This window comes from Rutidosis leptorrhynchoides, chromosome 7 (genome assembly GCF_046630445.1).
Source record: "Rutidosis leptorrhynchoides isolate AG116_Rl617_1_P2 chromosome 7, CSIRO_AGI_Rlap_v1, whole genome shotgun sequence".
Classification (NCBI taxonomy): domain Eukaryota; kingdom Viridiplantae; phylum Streptophyta; class Magnoliopsida; order Asterales; family Asteraceae; genus Rutidosis; species Rutidosis leptorrhynchoides.
This window is the reverse complement of record NC_092339.1, coordinates 307311120-307329248: the sequence shown is the minus strand read 5'-3', so window position 1 is coordinate 307329248 and position 18129 is coordinate 307311120. Positions and strand designations below refer to the sequence as shown.

At 34.6% G+C, this 18129-nt stretch overlaps 1 non-coding gene across 1 annotated transcript; it reads right to left on the bottom strand.

The window, feature by feature from the left end:
• Nucleotides 1–16477: 16477 nt before the first annotated feature.
• Nucleotides 16478–16584, bottom strand: LOC139860846 (small nucleolar RNA R71). Its single transcript, XR_011763463.1, has one exon. It is a non-coding gene; the product is annotated as a small nucleolar RNA R71 (small nucleolar RNA).
• Nucleotides 16585–18129: the final 1545 nt, after the last annotated feature.

Sequence of the window (18129 nt, the reverse complement as noted above, 5' to 3'; positions counted from 1 at the left end):
CAAGTTCCAAACCCATTTAGAACTTGCTAAAATTCGGCCAAAAATGGAAACCCACCCAAACATATAATTTTTGCATTTTACTATCATGAATGTACATAAAATGCAAAATATATAGTGAGTTTAATAATTATCTCGAAGCATATTTCAACAACTTCGGCTCTAGATACCATTGTTGGGATTTAACAAGTTTCAAAATGCTTTAAAACATAATAAGAATCAAACTTAGCGGAAGCATGTAAAACCCGATTTAGAACTTGTTAATCTTTAACCAATTAAAGTTAAATCCCAATTAGGATCAAGTTATGAAATATACTTACAAACTATAAGCAAGAAAAGAGATTATACCTACTCCAAGCTTGTTGATAAGTGATGAAGATGATGATGATGAATGGAGCTCCAAAAGTATGAAACCTCAAGTTGTTATACCCCAAGCTTTTTACCAACACCTTGTACCTTAGTTAGGATTTGTTAACACTTGAATTTGGCTTGCAAAGATCAAAACTTGAACCCCTTTTGACCCCAAAACAGCCACAACATTCAGCAGCAGCAACAAAGGTTTTATGCAGTTTTTTTTTGATCTTTTGATGTGTATGTGAAAGAGTACTCTTGGAATGAGTCAAGCCTTGCATGTTATAGAAGAATGGCCCTTGTAATTGACCAAGAAAAGGAATCCAAGCATGCTCACTTCACTTCCAAAGCCACTCACATTATTATTAAATGATTTTATAAACTAGACACATTTTATATACTTGCACATTTTATAAAGTTGTTTTTATAAAATTAGATTTTATAAAACACACTTAATAAACTTGCATTCTATAAAATTATGTATACATATTTATAAATCTCATTTTTATGAATTCCATATAATAAGTTATGTTTACTTTATTTTATAAAACCAATTTTATAAAATGTAACATAACTTTATTAATTATTTAACCTATAAATAATTAAATTCTTATTATATAAATTATACCATAATTTATATACACATCAAGTAATATTATTTAAGAAAACCATTTTTCTTAAATCTCAAGTGTTGCGTAATTTAATCAATGATCCAATCGTTAAGATCAAAATACGATTAAGGTGTCGGTAAGCTTGTTATTGGGTATGACCCAACTTGGATCAAAACATATTAGCCACATTAATTTAATATGTCTCTCGGGCATACGAAATACCTTCAGTTCCAAACCATGGAATGACGTTCCACCTGGAGAAAAGGGCGTTCCAAGCTAAGAACGACGTCCCATTACAAAGGAAATGGTAACAGGACATTTGAGTATTTAGAGGATGATTCAGGAATGATGTTCCTATTTAATGGAATGGCGTTCCATTTTAATGGGCATCAGAACGGCGTTCCAGAATAAGGAACGACGTTCCTTCTGTAATTCTGGGCAGTTTTTGAAGGAGTATAAATAGAATAAGATGGGGGTTTTCAATAAAAAAAATTAGAAATACATCTTATGTAGCTGGTGGCTGAGGTAATTAGGGTTTGATAACTAGATTATTAAGGTTTTCATCAATTTTTAATCAAATTTCAACATCTACATCAAGGATTGGAGATTTTCTCAAGATCTAGGGCTTGTTCTTCATCATCTTCGTCTTCTTCATCTAGCTAATTTTGTAATTTCATAGTTTGGTACAATCTTACCTTTATTTATTTCATAATGATGTTTGAATTCACTTCTAATACTTGTATTGTTCTTGTTCTAGCCATGCTTGGCTAGATTTTGTTATGTACACTTGATTATGAATCTTGTAAGCTAAGGATTGTTCTTATTTATGTTTATGATTGTGTTTGGATGAATTTATGAGTTGATGATTGTGAGTTATTATTAGAATTAGCTAAAAGATCCTTTTCTATATTTGTTTTGGGCTTTACTTTGATTATATAAGTTGTGTAGTATCTTAGGGATTTGATTAGTGTAGCAATTTGTACTTCAACACTTATGTGATCTAGACAATTAAATTGGAGATTTCAAGGGATTGGGTTCTTGGTTTGGTTTGGTTTTCAATTGGTCCTTAGTCAAAATAGTGGAGTTTGGTTTTCTTAAGGGATTTTGATTACTAAAGGGTTTTAGGGGACTTTAACCTAAGCTAAGTACTAATGATATTCACATGATTCAACTAGATCAATTGATATAAGCTTATAGGAATTTGTAAGTGTTGATTTGATCATTAGAACATCTAGTAGGGATACTAGAACACATAAGTTTGAAAACGATTAGATCTTAAGTGAACAAAAGAACAATCCAAATGCTTCGAGTGGAATAGTTAAGTGTGCATGCTTTTATTATTGATATTTACTTAATCATTTCTAGTTGTTAGTTAAGTTTACATTAGTTTTCGTAAAACGTTTAAAAATTTAAAACCCCCCCCCCCCAACCTGAAATGTCCCGTTCTTATTGATTAAAAACGTTCCATATTAATTGATTTCGTTGCGAGGTTTTGACCTCTATATGAGACGTTTTTCAAAGACTGCATTCATTTTAAAACAAACCATAACCTTTATTTCATCAATAAAGGTTTAAAAAGCTTTACGTAGATTATCAAATAATGATAATCTAAAATATCCTGTTTACACACGACCATTACATAATGGTTTACAATACAAATATGTTACAACAAAATAAGTTTCTTGAATGCAGTTTTTACACAATATCATACAAGCATGGACTCCAAATCTCGTCCTTATTTAAGTATGCGACAGCGGAAGCTCTTAATAATCACCTGAGAATAAACATGCTTAAAACGTCAACAAAAATGTTGGTGAGTTATAGGTTTAACCTATATATATCAAATCATAATAATAGACCACAAGATTTCATATTTCAATACACATCCCATACATAGAGATAAAAATCATTCATATGGTGAACACCTGGTAACCGACATTAACAAGATGCATATATAAGAATATCCCCATCATTCCGGGACACCCTTCGGATATGATATAAATTTCGAAGTACTAAAGCATCCGGTACTTTGGATGGGGTTTGTTAGGCCCAATAGATCTATCTTTAGGATTCGCGTCAATTAGGGTGTCTGTTCCCTAATTCTTAGATTACCAGACTTAATAAAAAGGGGCATATTCGATTTCGATAATTCAACCATAGAATGTAGTTTCACGTACTTGTGTCTATTTTGTAAATCATTTATAAAACCTGCATGTATTCTCATCCCAAAAATATTAGATTTTAAAAGTGGGACTATAACTCACTTTCACAGATTTTTACTTCGTCGGGAAGTAAGACTTGGCCACTGGTTGATTCACAAACCTATAACAATATATACATATATATCAAAGTATGTTCAAAATATATTTACAACACTTTTAATATATTTTGATGTTTTAAGTTTATTAAGTCAGCTGTCCTCGTTAGTAACCTACAACTAGTTGTCCACAGTTAGATGTACAGAAATAAATCGATAAATATTATCTTGAATCAATCCACGACCCAGTGTATACGTATCTCAGTATTGATCACAACTCAAACTATATATATTTTGGAATCAACCTCAACCCTGTATAGCTAACTCCAACATTCACATATAAAGTGTCTATGGTTGTTCCGAAATATATATAGATGTGTCGACATGATAGGTCGAAACATTGTATACGTGTCTATGGTATCTCAAGATTACATAATATACAATACAAGTTGATTAAGTTATGGTTGGAATAGATTTGTTACCAATTTTCACGTAGCTAAAATGAGAAAAATTATCCAATCTTGTTTTACCCATAACTTCTTCATTTTAAATCCGTTTTGAGTGAATCAAATTGCTATGGTTTCATATTGAACTCTATTTTATGAATCTAAACAGAAAAAGTATAGGTTTATAGTCAGAAAAATAAGTTACAAGTCGTTTTTGTAAAGGTAGTCATTTCAGTCGAAAGAACGACGTCTAGATGACCATTTTAGAAAACATACTTCCACTTTGAGTTTAACCATAATTTTTGGATATAGTTTCATGTTCATAATAAAAATAATTTTCTCAGAATAACAACTTTTATATCAAAGTTTATCATAGTTTTTAATTAACTAACCCAAAACAGCCCGCGGTGTTACTACGACGGCGTAAATCCGGTTTTACGGTATTTTTCGTGTTTCCAGGTTTTAAATCATTAAGTTAGCATATCATATAGATATAGAACATGTTGATTTTAAAAGTCAAGTTAGAAGGATTAACTTTTGTTTGCGAACAAGTTTAGAATTAACTAAACTATGTTCTAGTGATTACAAGTTTAAACCTTCGAATAAGATAGCTTTATATGTATGAATCGAATGATGTTATGAACATCATTACTACCTTAAGTTACTTGGATAAACCTACTGGAAAAGAGAAAAATGGATCTAGCTTCAATGGATCCTTGGATGGCTCCAAGTTCTTGAAGCAGAATCATGACACGAAAACAAGTTCAAGTAAGATCATCACTTGAAACAAGATTGTTATAGTTATAGAAATTGAACCAAAGTTTGAATATGATTATTACCTTGTATTAGAATGATAACCTACTGTAAGAAACAAAGATTTCTTGAGGTTGGATGATCACCTTACAAGATTGAAAGTGAGCTAGCAAACTTGAAAGTATTCTTGATTTTATGTAACTAGAACTTGTAGAATTTATGAAGAACACTTAGAACTTGAAGATAGAACTTAAGAGAGATCAATTAGATGAAGAAAATTGAAGAATGAAAGTGTTTGTAGGTGTTTTTGGTCGTTGGTGTATGGATTAGATATAAAGGATATGTAATTTTGTTTTCATGTAAATAAGTCATGAATGATTACTCATATTTTTGTAATTTTATGAGATATTTCATGCTAGTTGCCAAATGATGGTTCCCACATGTGTTAGGTGACTCACATGGGCTGATAAGAGCTAATCATTGGAGTGTATATACCAATAGTACATACATCTAAAAGCTGTGTATTGTACGAGTACGAATACGGGTGCATACGAGTAGAATTGTTGATGAAACTGAACGAGGATGTAATTGTAAGCATTTTTGTTAAGTAGAAGTATTTTGATAAGTGTATTGAAGTCTTTCAAAAGTGTATATATACATATTAAAACACTACATGTATATACATTTTAACTGAGTCGTTAAGTCATCGTTAGTCGTTACATGTAAGTGTTGTTTTGAAACCTTTAGGTTAACGATCTTGTTAAATGTTGTTAACCCAATATTTATAATATCAAATGAGATTTTAAATTATTATATTATCATGATATTATCATGTATGAATATCTCTTAATATGATATATATAAATTAAATGTCTTTACAAAGATAATCGTTACATATATGTCTCGTTTAAAAATCATTAAGTTAGTAGTCTTGTTTTTACATATGTAGTTCATTGTTAATATACTTAATGATATGTTTACTTATCATAGTATCATGTTAACTATATATATATATCCATATATATGTCATCATATAGTTTTTACAAGTTTTAACGTTCGTGAATCACCGGTCAACTTGGGTAGTCAATTATCTATATGAAACATATTTCAATTAATCAAGTCTTAACAAGTTTGATTGCTTAACATGTTAGAAACATTTAATCATGTAAATATCAATCTCAATTAATATATATAAACATGGAAAAGTTCGGGTCACTACAGTACCTACCCGTTAAATAAATTTCGTCCCAAAATTTTAAGCTGTTGAAGGTTTTGACGAATCTTCTGGAAATAGATGCGGGTATTTCTTCTTCGTCTGATCTTCACACTCCCAGGTGAACTCGGGTCCTCTACGAGCATTCCATCGAACCTTAACAATTGGTATCTTGTTTTGCTTAACTCTTTTAACCTCACGATCCATTATTTCGACGGGTTCTTCGATGAATTGAAGTTTTTCGTTGATTTGGATTTCATCTAACGGAATAGTGAGATCTTTTTTAGCAAAACATTTCTTCAAATTCGAGACGTGGAAAGTGTTATGTACAGCCGCGAGTTGTTGAGGTAACTCAATTCGGTAAGCTACTGGTCCGACACGATCAATAATCTTGAATGGTCCAATATACCTTGGATTTAATTTCCCTCGTTTACCAAATCGAACAACGCCTTTCCAAGGTGCAACTTTAAGCATGACCATCTCTCCAATTTCAAATTCTATATCTTTTCTTTTAATGTCAGCGTAGCTCTTTTGTCGACTTTGGGCGGTTTTCAACCGTTGTTGAATTTGGATGATCTTCTCGGTAGTTTCTTGTATAATCTTCGGACCCGTAATCTGTCTATCCCCCACTTCACTCCAACAAATCAGAGACCTGCACTTTCTACCATAAAGTGCTTCAAACGGCGCCATCTCAATGCTTGAATGGTAGCTGTTGTTGTAGGAAAATTCTGCTAACGGTAGATGTCGATCCCAACTGTTTCCGAAATCAATAACACATGCTCGTAGCATGTCTTCAAGCATTTGTATCATCCTTTCGCTCTGTCCATCAGTTTGTGGATGATAGGCAGTACCCATGTCTAGACGAGTTCCTAATGCTTGCTGTAATGTCTGCCAGAATCTTGAAATAAATCTGCCATCCCTATCAGAGATAATAGAGATTGGTATTCCATGTCTGGAGATGACTTCCTTCAAATACAGTCGTGCTAACTTCTCCATCTTGTCATCTTCTCTTATTGGCAGGAAGTGTGCTGATTTGGTGAGACGATCAACTATTACCCAAATAGTATCAAAACCACTTGCAGTCCTTGGCAATTTAGTGATGAAATCCATGGTAATGTTTTCCCATTTTCATTCCGGGATTTCGGGTTGTTGAAGTAGACCTGATGGTTTCTGATGCTCAGCTTTGACCTTAGAACACGTCAAACATTCTCCTACGTATTTAGCAACATCGACTTTCATACCCGGCCACCAAAAATGTTTCTTGAGATCCTTGTACATCTTCCCCATTCCAGGATGTATTGAGTATCTGGTTTTATGAGCTTCTCTAAGTACCATTTCTCTCATATCTCCAATTTTTGGTACCCAAATCCTTTCAGCCCTATACCGGGTTCCGTCTTCTCGAATATTAAGATGCTTCTCCGATCCTTTGGGTATTTCATCCTTTAAATTTCCCTCTTTTAAAACTCCTTGTTGCGCCTCCTTTATTTGAGAAGTAAGGTTACTATGAATCATTATATTCATAGATTTTACTCGAATGGGTTCTCTGTCCTTCCTGCTCAAGGCATCGGCTACCACATTTGCCTTTTCCGCGTGGTAACGAATCTCAAAGTCGTAATCATTCAATAATTCAATCCACCTACGCTGCCTCATATTCAGTTGTTTCTGATTAAATATGTGTTGAAGACTTTTGTGGTCGGTATATATAATACTTTTGACCCCATATAAGTAGTGCCTCCAAGTCTTTAATGCAAAAACAACCGCGGCTAATTCCAAATCATGCGTCGTATAATTTTGTTCGTGAATCTTCAATTGTCTAGACGCATAAGCAATCACCTTCGTTCGTTGCATTAATACACAACCGAGACCTTGCTTTGATGCGTCACAATAAATCATAAAATCATTATTCCCTTCAGGCAATGACAATATAGGTGCCGTAGTTAGCTTTTTCTTCAATAACTGAAACGCTTTCTCTTGTTCATCATTCCATTCAAATTTCTTCCCTTTATGCGTTAATGCAGTCAAGGGTTTTGCTATTCTGGAAAAGTCTTGGATGAACCTTCTGTAGTAACCAGCTAGTCCTAAAAACTGGCGTATGTGTTTCGGAGTTTTTGGGGTTTCCCACTTTTCAACAGTTTCTATCTTTGCCGGATCTACCTTAATACCTTCTTTGTTCACTATGTGACCGAGGAATTGAACTTCTTCCAACCAAAATGCACACTTTGAAAACTTAGCGTACAATTCTTCCTTCCTCAATACTTCTAACACCTTTCTCAAATGCTCACCGTGTTCTTGGTCATTCTTTGAGTAAATAAGTATGTCATCAATGAAAACAATGACAAACTTGTCAAGGTATGGTCCACACACTCGGTTCATAAAGTCCATGAACACAGCTGGTGCATTAGTTAAACCAAACGACATGACCATAAACTCGTAATGACCGTAACGTGTTCTGAAAGCAGTCTTTGGAATATCATCTTCTTTCACCCGCATTTGATGATACCCAGAACGTAAGTCAATCTTTGAATAAACAGACGAGCCTTGTAGTTGATCAAATAAGTCGTCGATTCTCGGTAGTGGGTAGCGGTTCTTGATGGTAAGTTTGTTCAACTCTCGATAGTCGATACACAACCTGAATGTACCATCTTTCTTCTTGACAAACAAAGCAGGAGCTCCCCACGGTGATGTGCTTGGTCGAATGAAACCACACTCTAAAAGTTTTTGTAATTGGTTTTGCAGTTCTTTCATCTCGCTGGGTGCGAGTCTGTAAGGAGCACGAGCTATTGGTGCAGCTCCTGGTACAAGATCTATTTGAAATTCAACGGATCGATGTGGGGGTAATCCCGGTAATTCTTTCGGAAATACATCGGGAAATTCTTTTGCAATGGGAACATCATTGATGCTCTTTTCTTCAGTTTGTACTTTCTCGACGTGTGCTAGAACAGCATAACAACCTTTTCTTATTAGTTTTTGTGCCTTCAAATTACTAATAAGATGTAGCTTCGTGTTGCCCTTTTCTCCGTACACCATTAAGGGTTTTCCTTTTTCTCGTATAATGCGAATTGCATTTTTGTAACAAACGATCTCTGCTTTCACTTCTTTCAACCAGTTCATACCGATTGTTACATCAAAACTCCCTAACTCTACTGGTATCAAATCAATCTTAAATGTTTCGCTAACCAGTTTAATTTCTCGATTCCGACATATATTATCTGCTGAAATTAATTTACCATTTGCTAATTCGAGTAAAAATTTACTATCCAAAGGCGTCAATGGACAACTTAATTTAGCACAAAAATCTCTACTCATATAGCTTCTATCCGCACCCGAATCAAATAAAACGTAAGCAGATTTATTGTCAATAAGAAATGTACCCGTAACAAGCTCCGGGTCTTCCTGTACCTCTGCCGCATTAATATTGAAAACTCTTCCGCGGCCTTGTCCATTCGTGTTCTCCTGGTTCGGGCAATTTCTAATAATGTGGCCCGATTTTCCACATTTATAACAAACTACATTGGCATAACTTGCTCCGACACTACTTGCTCCGCCATTACTCGTTCCGACACCATTTGTTCCTTTCGTTCTATTAACCCCTGGTCCGTAGACCTCACACTTCGCTGCGCTATGACCATTTCTTTTACACTTGTTGCAAAATTTGGTGCAGAACCCCGAGTGATACTTTTCACACCTTTGGCATAGCTGCTTCTGATTGTTGTTGTTGTTGCGGTTATTATTGTTGTTAGGATGATTGTTGTAGTTGCTGTTGTTGTTGTTGTTGTTGTTGTTGTTGTTGTTGGGCCGTTTGTTGTAGTTGCGATTGATGTTGCGATTGTTGGGATAATTGTTGCGATTATTGTTGTAATTGCTGCTGTTGTTGTATTGGTGATTCTTATCACCGTTTTCCTCCCACTTTCTTTTGACTTGCTTCACATTGGCCTCTTCAGCAGTCTGTTCTTTAATTCTTTCTTCCATCTGGTTCACTAGTTTGTGAGCCATTCTACATGCCTGTTGTATGGAGGCGGGCTCGTGTGAACTTATATCTTTCCGGTAATCCTTTCACAAACGCGTCGATCTTCTCTTCCTCATCTTCGAATGCTCCCGGACACAATAGGCACAATTCTGTGAATCGTCTTTCGTACGTGGTAATATCAAATCCTTGGGTTCGTAACCCTCTAAATTCTGTCTTGAGGTTATTGACCTCGGTTCTGGGACGGTACTTCTCGTTCATCAAGTGCTTGAATGCTGACCACGGTAGTGCGTACGCATCGTCTTGTCCCACTTGCTCTAGATAGGTATTCCACCATGTTAACGCAGAACCTGTGAAGGTATGCGTAGCGTACTTCACTTTGTCCTCTTCAGTACACTTACTTATAGCAAACACCGATTCGACCTTCTCGGTCCACCTTTTCAATCCGATCGATCCTTCGGTTCCATCAAATTCCAATGGTTTGCAGGCAGTGAATTCTTTGTAGGTGCATCCTACACGATTTCCTGTACTGCTAGATCCAAGGTTATTGTTGGTATGTAGCGCAGCCTGTACTGTGGCTATGTTTGAAGCTAGAAAAGTACGGAATTCCTCTTCATTCATATTCACGGTGTGTCGAGTAGTCGGTGCCATTTCCTTCAAAATAGTCAAATGGAACAAGTTAATCATACAGAATATTAAGAGTAGTTAATAGTATTTCGTAGCATAATATGAACTCATTTATAAAAGCTTTTTCTTCATATTAGCGTTTTATAAGTTTAAATTCGGGTAGTACCTACCCGTTAAGTTCATACTTAGTAGCTAATATACAATTCAACTACTTCAATTCTATATGAAAAACTGATTATAATAATATTTCGCGTTCAAACTTTTACACAATATTTTACAAACTTACAATACCGCTTATTTTACATATAGCATGAAATATAGCACACAATAAATTTGATACAAGATGGTTGTGAAGATAATTCTAGCTAGTACACAAGTCGTTCAGCAAAGGCAATAAAGACACGTAATTCATACGTCCAGAAACAAGTCATGCATTCTGGTTTTACTAGGATTACTTCCAATCCTTGGTCTTGTGGAACATAACCGTTATGGCCGTTGATAAGACAGCGTGTTGTAACGTCATCAAAGGGACGAGGGTTACGTAATGTCCAATAGTCCCGTAACAATCTAAAAACTTCATTTCTTACCCCAATTACCGACTCCGTCACTTGTGGGAACGTTTTGTTTAATAGTTGTAGCCCGATGTTCTTGTTCTCACTTTGGTGAGAAGCGAACATTACTAATCCGTAAGCATAACATGCTTCTTTATGTTGCATGTTAGCCGCTTTTCTAAATCACGAAGTCCAATATTCGGATATAATGAGTCAAAATAATTTCTTAACCCATTGCGTAAAATAGCATTTGGGTTCCCCGCAATATATGCGTCAAAGTAAACGCATCGTAACTTATGGATTTCCCAATGTGATATCCCCCATCTTTCGAACGAAAGCCTTTTATAAACCAAGGCATTCTTGGAACGTTCTTCGAATGTCTTACAAACTGATCTCGCCTTAAATAGTTGTGCTGAGGAATTCTGACCGACTCTAGACAAGATTTCATCAATCATGTCTCCGGGTAGGTCTCTTAAAATATTGGGTTGTCTATCCATTTTGTGTTTTTATACTGTAAAATAGACAAGAGTTAGATTCATAAAAAAAAATACTTATTAATACAAGCAATTTTTACATATATCATAAAGCATAAGCACACTATATTACATATATTACACCACACGAATACAACTATCTTATTCCGACTCGCTCGTTTCTTCTTCTTCGGTTTTGGTTTGTTTTGACAAGTTTCTAGGGATATATGATGTTCCCCTAATACGAGCCGTCGTTTTCCACATTGGTTTAGAAAAATCTGGTGGTTTAGAGGTTCCCGGGTCATTGTTACAACTTAAGGACTTCGGGGGTTGACGATACAAATAAAGTTCATCGGGGTTGGAATTAGATTTCTCTATTTTTATGCCCTTTCCCTTATTATTTTCTTTTGCCTTTTTAAATTCAGTTGGGGTAATTTCTATAACATCATCGGAATTCTCGTCGGAATCCGATTCATCGGAGAATTGGTAATCCTCCCAATATTTTGCTTCCTTGGCGGAAACACCATTGACCATAATTAACCTTGGTCGGTTGGTTGCGGATTTTCTTTTACTTAACCGTTTTATTATTTCCCCCACCAGTTCTATTTCTTCATCCGGTTCCGATTCTTCTTCCGGTTCTGATTCTTCTTCCGGTTTCGATTCTTCTTCCGGTTCCTCTTCGGGAACTTGTGAATCAGTCCACGAATCATTCCAATTTACATTTGACTCTTCATTATTATTAGGTGAGTCAATGGGACTTGTTCTAGAGGTAGACATCTATCACATAATATCAAACGCATTAAGAGATTAATATATCACATAATATTCACATGTTAAAAATATATAGTTTCCAACAAAATTTGTTAAGCAATCATTTTTCAAGTAAACACGGTCGAAGTCCAGACTCACTAATGCATCCTAACAAACTCGATAAGACACACTAATGCAAAATTCTGGTTCTCTAAGACCAACGCTCTGATACCAACTGAAATGTCCCGTTCTTATTGATTAAAAACGTTCCATATTAATTGATTTCGTTGCGAGATTTTGACCTCTATATGAGACATTTTTCAAAGACTGCATTCATTTTAAAACAAACCATAACCTTTATTTCATCAATAAAGGTTTAAAAAGCTTTACGTAGATTATCAAATAATGATAATCTAAAATATCCTGTTTACACACGACCATTACATAATGGTTTACAATACAAATATGTTACAACAAAATAAGTTTCTTGAATGCAGTTTTTACACAATATCATACAAGCATGGACTCCAAATCTCGTCCTTATTTAAGTATGCGACAGCGGAAGCTCTTAATAATCACCTGAGAATAAACATGCTTAAAACGTCAACAAAAATGTTGGTGAGTTATAGGTTTAACCTATATATATCAAATCATAATAATAGACCACAAGATTTCATATTTCAATACACATCCCATACATAGAGATAAAAATCATTCATATGGTGAACACCTGGTAACCGACATTAACAAGATGCATATATAAGAATATCCCCATCATTCCGGGACACCCTTCGGATATGATATAAATTTCGATGTACTAAAGCATCCGGTACTTTGGATGGGGTTTGTTAGGCCCAATAGATCTATCTTTAGGATTCGCGTCAATTAGGGTGTCTGTTCCCTAATTCTTAGATTACCAGACTTAATAAAAAAGGGCATATTCGATTTCGATAATTCAACCATAGAATGTAGTTTCACGTACTTGTGTCTATTTTGTAAATCATTTATAAAACCTGCATGTATTCTCATCCCAAAAATATTAGATTTTAAAAGTGGGACTATAACTCACTTTCACAGATTTTTACTTCGTCGGGAAGTAAGACTTGGCCACTGGTTGATTCACAAACCTATAACAATATATACATATATATCAAAGTATGTTCAAAATATATTTACAACACTTTTAATATATTTTGATGTTTTAAGTTTATTAAGTCAGCTGTCCTCGTTAGTAACCTACAACTAGTTGTCCACAGTTAGATGTACAGAAATAAATCGATAAATATTATCTTGAATCAATCCACGACCCAGTGTATACGTATCTCAGTATTGATCACAACTCAAACTATATATATTTTGGAATCAACCTCAACCCTGTATAGCTAACTCCAACATTCACATATAGAGTGTCTATGGTTGTTCCGAAATATATATAGATGTGTCGACATGATAGGTCGAAACATTGTATACGTGTCTATGGTATCTCAAGATTACATAATATACAATACAAGTTGATTAAGTTATGGTTGGAATAGATTTGTTACCAATTTTCACGTAGCTAAAATGAGAAAAATTATCCAATCTTGTTTTACCCATAACTTCTTCATTTTAAATCCGTTTTGAGTGAATCAAATTGCTATGGTTTCATATTGAACTCTATTTTATGAATCTAAACAGAAAAAGTATAGGTTTATAGTCAGAAAAATAAGTTACAAGTCGTTTTTGTAAAGGTAGTCATTTCAGTCGAAAGAACGACGTCTAGATGACCATTTTAGAAAACATACTTCCACTTTGAGTTTAACCATAATTTTTGGATATAGTTTCATGTTCATAATAAAAATAATTTTCTCAGAATAAAAACTTTTAAATCAAAGTTTATCATAGTTTTTAATTAACTAACCCAAAACAGCCCGCGGTGTTACTACGACGGCGTAAATCCGGTTTTACGGTGTTTTTAGTGTTTCCAGGTTTTAAATCATTAAGTTAGCATATCATATAGATATAGAACATGTTGATTTTAAAAGTCAAGTTAGAAGGATTAACTTTTGTTTGCGAACAAGTTTAGAATTAACTAAACTATGTTCTAGTGATTACAAGTTTAAACCTTCGAATAAGATAGCTTTATATGTATGAATCGAATGATGTTATGAACATCGTTACTACCTTAAGTTCCTTGGATAAACCTACTGGAAAAGAGAAAAATGGATCTAGCTTCAATGGATCCTTGGATGGCTCGAAGTTCTTGAAGCAGAATCGTGACACGAAAACAAGTTCAAGTAAGATCATCACTTGAAATAAGATTGTTATAGTTATAGAAATTGAACCAAAGTTTGAATATGATTATTACCTTGTATTAGAATGATAACGTACTGTAAGAAACAAAGATTTCTTGAGGTTGGATGATCACCTTACAAGATTGAAAGTGAGCTAGCAAACTTGAAAGTATTCTTGATTTTATGTAACTAGAACTTGTAGAATTTGTGAAGAACACTTAGAACTTGAAGATAGAACTTGAGAGAGATCAATTAGATGAAGAAAATTGAAGAATGAAAGTGTTTGTAGGTGTTTTTGGTCGTTGGTGTATGGATTAGATATAAAGGATATGTAATTTTGTTTTCATGTAAATAAGTCATGAATGATTACTCATATTTTTGTAATTTTATGAGATATTTCATGCTAGTTGCCAAATGATGGTTCCCACATGTGTTAGGTGACTCACATGGGCTGATAAGAGCTAATCATTGGAGTGTATATACCAATAGTACATACATCTAAAAGCTGTGTATTGTACGAGTACGAATACGGGTGCATACGAGTAGAATTGTTGATGAAACTGAACGAGGATGTAATTGTAAGCATTTTTGTTAAGTAGAAGTATTTTGATAAGTGTATTGAAGTCTTTCAAAAGTGTATATATACATATTAAAACACTACATGTATATACATTTTAACTGAGTCGTTAAGTCATCGTTAGTCGTTACATGTAAGTGTTGTTTTGAAACCTTTAGGTTAACGATCTTGTTAAATGTTGTTAACCCAATGTTTATAATATCAAATGAGATTTTAAATTATTATATTATCATGATATTATCATGTATGAATATCTCTTAATATGATATATATACATTAAATGTCTTTACAAAGATAATCGTTACATATATGTCTCGTTTAAAAATCATTAAGTTAGTAGTCTTGTTTTTACATATGTAGTTCATTGTTAATATACTTAATGATATGTTTACTTATCATAGTATCATGTTAACTATATATATATCCATATATATGTCATCATATAGTTTTTACAAGTTTTAACGTTCGTGAATCACCGGTCAACTTGGGTAGTCAATTGTCTATATGAAACATATTTCAATTAATCAAGTCTTAACAAGTTTGATTGCTTAACATGTTAGAAACATTTAATCATGTAAATATCAATCTCAATTAATATATATAAACATGGAAAAGTTCGGGTCACTACACAACCAAACAAACCTTAGAATGATTATGAGTTTTCATCGATTCAACTAACAATTACCGCTATCTTGGGACGAATCTTAAACGAAAAAATTACTAATTGCAACTACCGAGTCATTGTTTCTCGAGAGTTTGTTACATAGTCGAGTTTACATTTAATTCAATTATAAATTTAAAAGAGAGCAAGTAAGCATGTTTGCAACAAACTCATCAAACTTTTTGGCTCCGCTGCCGGGGAGCGGTTAGCTAGTTGTATCTTTGAGTTAAGCTTTTAATTATTCGATCCTTTTGTAAAGATTTATCCTTGCAAAAGTTACTTTTCTTGTTTGTATTATATTATTGTGTTTGGAAAACCGCGTTTTGTTTATGTTGTGATCAAAGGTTAGGTACTACGGTGTATGAAAAGAAGATCCCAAAAGGATCAAGAGTTTGAACATCCGTTTTCCGATCCGGAGAAGCATATTCATGGGGTTTATAAGCGAAGGGAAGAAAGGGTCTTAAGAAACAATTTTGAGCTATTACCATTTTGTATTGAAGAGATGGATGGCAACAGTCTACCACTTCAAAATGAAGAAAATCCATTCAGTGCGGGTGATCCCAATAACCCACCACTCGTTAATCAAGAACAACAAGTAGATACAAATGACACACCAATGTGGGATGCAAGGTTGATTACACCTACGGTGGTGCCACCGGTTATTACTAAACCGCCCATCGGGGCCGAACATTGGAAAGTGGAAGGAAATTTCTTCACTATGTTAAAAGATGTGCAATTTGATGGTTTAATGGAGGATAATCCTTTTGAGAACCTTCAACAATTCAATGAAATTTGTGAAATCTACAAGAATAGGGATGTTACCGAAGATGCATATAAGTTAAGGGCATTCCCCCTTTCTCTTCAAGGCATTGCCAAGGTTTGGCTAAGAAATCTACCTTCCGATTCAATCCGAACTTTTCAAGATTTAGTTGATATCTTCCTCAATCATTTATTTCCACCATCAAAAGTGGAGAGACTTAAAATGGAGATCAATACATTTGCTCAACAAAGTGATGAATTACTATATGACTCATGGATTCGTTTTAAGAAGATGTCAAGGGAGTGTCCACCACATGGTTTGACCAAAAGGGAGTATATCAATACTTTCTATCGGGGTACGAATGATAGGATGAGACAAATTCTTGATGCCTCCGCGGGAGGTGTGTTCATGTATAAGTCACAAAATGCGGTCGAGAAACTATTAGAAGACATTTCGATTCACACTTATGAATGAATCCCTCACCTAGGGATTTGCCAAGGAAGAGTATAGCTCAAGTGGAAAGTGAAAATGGTCAAGTTACTCTTGCTAGCTTGAACAACCAATTTCAATCTTACGGTAAAGAGTTAAAGAAGCTACAACAATCCATCGTTGCTAAACAAGTAGGATGCGAGAGATGTGATGGACCTCACCTTATAAAGAGTTGTCCACAAATCAACCAATGCAATCACATTGACTTGGACGACATCCTAATAAATTCGGAAGCTCATGTCAACTTTGTGAGTAACCAAAACTACCAACGAGGCGGCTCATCAACCCAAGGCAACAACTCTTACCAAGGAAACCAAGGTTACTTCAACCAAAACCAAAGACATATCTCTTTCAACACCCCAAGTAACCCACCACTCGGATTTCAATTCTAAAATCAAAAAAGGCTACAACCCAAACTACAATCAAAAACTGAACAACAACTACCAAACTCAAAACCAACAACCGTACAATAACTAACCCTATAACAACCAATGTCACATCCATCAAAGCAATCAAGGCTATCAACAAAACCAAAGTTATAACCAAAACCAACCTCAACAATACCAACAACCTCAACAAAACACTCAACCACCTCAACCTTCAAAGAGCTTAGAGGAGATGATGCAAAACTAAATCAAGAAGGTGGAATCAACCGAGGTGTTTTTGACTAAGGAAAATCAGTTTCTAAAACAATAACTACGACATCAACAAGCATCATTCCAAAACCTTGAGATCATTACCATAGGGAGATTATCAAACCAAGTTTCCGAGAGACCTCAAGGAACTTTACCATCTAACACACAAGTTAATCTCAACAACAATTACAACAACAATCGAAACAATCAACACCCAAACCAAAACAACAACAACAACAACAACAACAACACAAGAGTCATTCCTATTGAGAGCACCAAACACAACCAAAACCATTACCAAGAAAGTTCATCAAGTTCAACACCAAACTTCAACTATGCTCAAGTGAACTCGATCATTACAATCAAACAAGAAGATCACCAAGATTGTCCTTGTGTATTAACATTTGATGTTGAAGAAGAGGAGTTCAATATGGATGAAGCATTACAAACTACCACAATGGAGCTTGGAGTGTTTTAGTTCTTGGATGATTCCAAAGTGGCAGATTACATTTCTTATCAAGTGAAAAGTGTGATGTCCATGGAGGCTACCAAGTCGCCATGTAAGAAGATAGGAAATGATTTCAAGGCAATTGGATTGAACAAGGTCAAAAATGGGGAAAGCATAGGAAATGGTTTGAATGAAAAGAAGAAATAGAACAAAGTCGAGGTTCATGCTACACTAACCATGGGGAAATATGAGGCACCAATTCCATATCCTCAAGCGTTGTTTCCTACACATCA